A 6,726-nucleotide genomic window follows, 5' to 3' on the forward strand; every position below is an offset into this window, starting at 1 on the left:
TTCCCTGCTTCCCCTAAAAAGCATTATTCCCTATAGCTTTGCTCATTCTCTAAAAGTTGTTGCAATTCTGCCTTCTCTACAAAGATGTTGGTGCTGTTGTTTCTTCATCTCCAAGTTCGAGGATCAGATTGCTTCTTTGATGGTTGCACTGTTGATTCCCCGTCTCCAAGTTTGAGGATTGCACTATTGCTTCTACAACACTAACTTTGATGGTTGCATTGATGCCTCTCCATCTCCAAATTCGATGGTTGCACTATTGTTGCTCTGTCTCCAAGTTCAAGGGTTGGATTGCATACCCCTCTATCTTCAATTTCAGAGGCTTCGTCGATATTCCTCCATCTTTAAGTTTAGAAGCTTCATTGATTTCCCTCCATCTTCAAGTTCAGAGGTTTCTTTGATGCCCATCTACAAATTCGAAGGCTTCGTTGATGCTCCTTCATCTTCAAGTTCAAAGGCTCCATCAATGCTTTTTCATCTTCAATTTCAAAGGTTTCATCGATGCTCCATCTTCATGCTCAAGTTTGGAGGCTTTGCAATGCCATCTTCATGCTCAAAGTCGCAAAGTCAAGCCTACTACCAAAGATTCATTGGTGCTTCATCAAACTCAAATGTGAAGCATTCACCGATGCTTCGTCAAACTTAATTGCAAAGGATTCGTTGATGCTTCAAGCTCAAGTGTAGAGGATTCATTGATGCTTCGTCAAGCTCAAATGCGGAGGATTTGCCGATATTTCAAACTTAAATGCAAAGGATTCGCCGATACTTCAAGCTCAAGTGCAGAGGATTGACAAATACTTTGTCAAGTTTAGTTGCTAATGATTCATCGATGCTTTATCAAACTCAAAGTTGGAACATTCACCGATGTTTTGTCAAACTCAAATGCGGAGAATTTGTCAATACTTTGTCAAACTCAAGTACGAAGGTCTCATCGATGCTTCTCCATCTTTAAGTTCAGAGGCTCCATTGATGCTCCTCTATCTTCAAGTTCAGAGGCTTCATCAATGCTTCTCCATCTTCGATTTCACGATCGACGTACATGGCCTACTTACATCTTTAAGTTTAAGATCGGTGTGCATATTTTTTTATTATAACTAAAAGTGGAATGTCAAAAGTTCTTGAATTTTGATAGTTTTGTAACCTTTTCTACGCTTCGGTATAAAAAGCTCGATATTTTGTTTGTTACAAGGATAATATAACTTGTATTTTCTCTTAATTTGTATTCTTCATTTTTTTCAACTTCATTATTCTTAAAGTTTATAGATTATAGTGTGGTAGTTTACAATCATCTATGACACAAAGTTTTTTTTTATTATTTACAAACTAATGTTGCCTATGATTTATATAACATTTTATTTTATATCTTACACATTAGTGAGGGGAAAGTTTTTGATAGGCGACAAAAGCTAAAGTTAATTTATGAGATAATTGTATGTATTCTTTTATTTTAACTTTTTCTTATTAATATTAATCTATCTTAAATATAATGTTTAAGAACAACAGTAAATTCCAAAAAAATTATATAATACAACTATTAAACTTAAATTTTTAAAAGAAGAACCACGTGCAACACGTGCTAGTAAATTAGAAAAAAGAAACCTTCTAAATTCTAATAATTTCAAAAAAAAAAAAAAAAAAACTACAAAAGTTTCACTAAATCAATGAAAATATTAAAAAAGCATAAAGAAATATCTTTAAAAAAACATAAAGAAAAAAAACTTTAAAATTCCAGTTAAAAAAAAACCTTTACCAAGTATAAAATCTTTTAAATAACACATTATTTACTAATTTAAGCATTAAAGAATTAACCATTGATGAAGAGACACGTTGTAAAAAAAAATGATGATGAGGCATTTAGGGATTGTTTGGGGGCCCAACATGAGATGGTATAACATGGGTTGGTATATCATCTGTGGGCTCATTATCCTATCTCACCGATTTAAATTGTTTGTGGGCCCATTGTCCTTCTGTCTTTCGTATCTCACCGTTTCATTTTCCTTCGCATATCGTATGTTATGTTTCATTTTCCTTCCTTGATCATACTTGATCATGCTTGAACATACACGATCATACTCGATCGTTTATACTCAATCATGCTTGATCATACTCGATCATGCTCGATGATACTCGATCGTTCATACTTGATAATACTCGATCATGCTCAATGATACTCGATCGTTCATACTTGATCATACTCGATCATATTTGTTCATACTTGATCATACTTGATCATACTCGATCATACTCAATCGTTCATACTCGACCATGTTGGATCATACTCGCTCATACTCAATCGTTCATATCTGATCATACTCGATCATGTTTGTTCATACTTGGTCATACTCGATCATTCATACTCGATCATACGCAATCGTTCATACTCGATCATGCTTGATCATACTCGACCATACTTGATCATACTCGATCATATTTGTTCATACTCGATCATAGCAGAATTGAACTCGATGCTTTTTATTCCTCGATGAGGATATATTTATACATCATATAATAATGTAAAAAGACCATAAAGGGCATAACAGAAAATTCAATAACAGAATGGTATAACTAATATCTAACTAATCAGTTTTATATCTAATACCAGCCATGTTTAATTTTTCTAAACATGCAACCTATTGATGAGATTGTGCTATTTCTTTTTTCGTTTTTAATATTGTATCTTGTTCTGTGTCTTTCTCTTCAAATTTTCAGTTTCATTTTTAATTCTGCCATGTTTTGTTTTTCCAGCCATGTTTAATTTTAAATTTTCATTTTCAATTTCAGTGGAATGAATTTAATGAGTTTTATATCCAGTCTAAATTAAAACTATTTTGTAAAACCATTTGGCTTTCTTTGATGAGAAGTTTGGAATGAATAATATAAAATTGAACTGTATACCATATCTTGAGATTGGAAAGAATAAAAAAAATGTAATCAATGTCTTATTTCAAATAGGATGGATATAATAATTGGATTATAAGATTTTTTTTTTTCAAAAAAATAATGTTTATACAGGCAAATTATTATAGAGTACAAAAACTGAACCAGATAGCATTAACATATGAACTCTGCACACCCAAACACAGAGATATGAACTCAGGCATAACAACTTTGCACACCCAAACACAAACATAGGAACTCAGACATAACAACTCTACACACCCAAACACAGACATATTAACTTAGACATAACAACTCTGCATACCCAAACACAGACATCAGAACTCCCCCGATATTAGAACTCCTGACATCCTATATAATCTCAACGTCCCAAACAGCCCCTTAAAATTAAAAGAGTTTAACATTTGGACAAAAAGTTAGTTACGTTCTAAGAGAAGACAAATACGAGGATGTTTTTTTTTTCTTTCTTTGGTTCTTTTATCAAGCATACCAGAAAGAATTACATTTAAAAAAAAAAAAGATATAAATTGCAAAACCCACCTATGATGCTAGTTACAGTTACACACTTCAACTTTTAATTGTAAAAGTTGGGTCATCAAACTTTAACGAGTGTAAAATTAGACCCTCAAACTTATAATAACGATAGAAATTAGACCTTCAAACTTATATAATTGTTACTATTTCTACCGTAATGTAACTTTGAGAGTCCAATTTCAACCTTTATATAAATTTGAGGCTCAATTTTTACCAATGATAATTAAGCATATAATTATAACTATCATCATATGTAGGGGTGGTTTTTGCAATTTTTCTTTTAAAAAAAAATAATAAAATCAAGAGAAACTGGAAAGAAGCCTGAAAATCAGTCACCAAGGATTTAGAGAGGAAGTAATGCACAAATATGACAATCTTCCTCTTCAATGGAATAAACATAATGTGATTAGATGTAATCATTCGAAAAGAGCACAAACTATTTTTTTTTTTTTTTTGGCAATTTTATGAATGAAGAAGACAATGGAAAATATTTGGGAAAATTACAACGAATTGCAAAGAAATGAATAGAAATTTAAAAGATAATCTATTGCAAATAGAATATTAAGAGCCCATTTGGATTGACTTAGAAAAAAAGTATTTTTCAAAAAAAATATTTTTATATTTACGAAAAATCTTATAAATAGAAAAACCCAAAAATACTTATACTTTATAGCAAAAAGTTCCAAAAGTACACTTTTATTTAAATACTTTTGATAAAAACTAATTAAAATATGTTAGAACAGATGTCACGAAAAGTTCCTGCACCGTGGAGAAACCACTACCCTGAAAACAATTACGGCGCGACCTCGGTACTAATCGTTATACTGATTTCTCCCCAAGGTCACAAATGTAAAAATATTTATTTAATAAAAATTAATTAAAAAGATAATTGATAAAATTTTAATTCTTTTTCGCGCAAGTGCAGTTACTTGAACTCGACGGCGGTAGCGCGTGTGGTGAAAGGGTTATACTTCTACCACTAACATACTTTGGATTTTCATCTAGAATTTCTTGGTATTTATACCCTCTAAGAAATTATAAATCTATCCATGTGGGACAAAACTTTCCACTACCCTTCAAATCTCGAGGTTAAGCGTACTCTGGCAACTTTACGTAAGGCAGAGTTTGGTTTTTTAGGGGTGATAGTGGAAAAGTTGACAGATAAGTCACCCTTACTGCCACTCGACAGAACCATACGTGAGATATCACATTGTTTGAGTAACCCTAGATGTTGTCGGAGTAAAGGATCGTCAACAAGGGCGTTCTAGTGCGTTGTAGATTCTTAAACTTTTCTATGGGCCTAAGTCCAAAAGTCATTTCCAACAATCCCCCACGAATGACTATTACAAAAAAGTTAACAAGTAAACAATATAAAAGATTATTTGAAAAAACTGTTCTGAGTAAATAAAGGAGATCAAACTTAAACATCAATATCTAACTATTTGAATTGATGCATAGTGAAGTAGGACAACAACCTTGTTAGAGAGAGTGAGTTACCTCTTGAACCTTCAATAACACTGGTTGAGACCTCCACAACACGTTTTACTTCTAGTCTTTCTCTCCATTCTGTGATATAAAGTATGCTTATTACGACCATACATATAAACCTCGGGTCACCGTGAAAGCTCTAGAAAGAGACCTTAAACTCATTTATAGAAGGTGACCACACCTTCACTATCACGTTAGATGCTTCATCAAGTTTGTTAGAGAGAAATCACTCAAACTGAGCTATGAAGACTTAGTCATTTAGTCCGTGTCAGGACCATCTTCATTAAGTTTGTCAAAGACAAACCACTCAAACACTCAGCTATGACGATTTCATCATTATCCGTCAAGTCCATATCAAGACCACCCAAAGAAAGGGCTATAGATCATTAAAAGATTTTAGTATTATTCGTCAAGTCCATCCTAGGACCACTCACATAACGGACTATGGACCATCAAATCTATCGCAACAGACCATCCAAATAAAGGGCTATGGACCATCAAGTCTATCACAATAGACCACCTAGGTAAAAGGCTATAGAATCCTATAAGGGTTTAAGCCCCATGTTTAATAATGATTCTAAAATTATTTTCCTTGTTAAACCTTTGGTCAAAGTGATAGAGTTAACAAGCAAGAGGTGGAAGCAATTAAGATCTTAATCACTCTAATTCCATCAATTTTAGCATGGAAACATGCAAGCTCATAAACTAAAAATAGGGTTTTGAAGATATATGTTTGAAAAACTCTTCAATCTTCAAATCCCACTCGAATCTTCACTCCAAATGCTTGTAGACCACCATTTGATCTTCCTTACTATTCTTTAAGACTTTGGATTGGGTGGTGGAACCCAAAATGGGTTAAATTTTAGAGAATTTTAAAGAATTAGAGTTATCATGTGAATAAGATGAACTCTTCTTCATCAAAAAAACAGATTGCATATCTTCTCAATCTCAGAAAAATGAGCTCCATTTTGTTCAATATCTGAATGCATCTTCATTTAATGGGAAATTGACACCAAATCCCAATTAAGAAATACTATAAGAATTTTTGGCTTTAATGTCGGTTGGAAAAAGTGAAACCAGATGTATAATATCAGTTTTATTTTTTAAAAAAAGTGGATCTTTAATGTCGGTTTTAAACTGACATTGTAGGTATACATTTAATGTCGGTTTAAAACCGACGTTAAAGATTCGCTTTTTTTTTTTAAAAAAAACAAAATCGACATTATACATCCGGTTTCACTTTTTCATTTCCCGCTTCTATCCCTATCTATCCTTTTCTAAACCCTATTTTTTCCCATCAGCCACCTCCTCCCCAGTCCCCCCCATTTTTGTTTTTTAACGAAAATGATATTAGGGTTTAAGCCCCATGTTTAATAATGATTCTACTTTCTCTCTCAGATTTCAGACAAACTTTGTAGACGGCGAAGAGAATTGAAATCGAAAGCTATCAAAAATGGCGACCAAAAAATGCCAAAAAAGTCAATCTCTTGGATCATCACTCCCTCAAAACACCTACTCGATGAATCTGTTTCTGAGGTAGAGAAGTAAAAGAATATGTGGAACCACCGAGAAATGGCAGAACCCGTAGATAGGTCGGCAATGCCGGTCCATGTAGTACCAATTTGAAATCGATTTTGCATTTTTTCGTACTCCCGATGCATTGATAAACAAGCAAGCGAGAGTCATAGTCGATGCTTTGAGAAAATTCCAAATGATGATTGAAAAAATAAATTAAAGAAAAGAACAGAGAGATTGGTAGAGATATGAAGGATTTGAATATGTTTTTGAGGGTATTCAATCTGCAATTTC

This window comes from Benincasa hispida, chromosome 6 (assembly GCF_009727055.1).
Source record: "Benincasa hispida cultivar B227 chromosome 6, ASM972705v1, whole genome shotgun sequence".
Classification (NCBI taxonomy): Eukaryota; Viridiplantae; Streptophyta; class Magnoliopsida; order Cucurbitales; family Cucurbitaceae; genus Benincasa; species Benincasa hispida.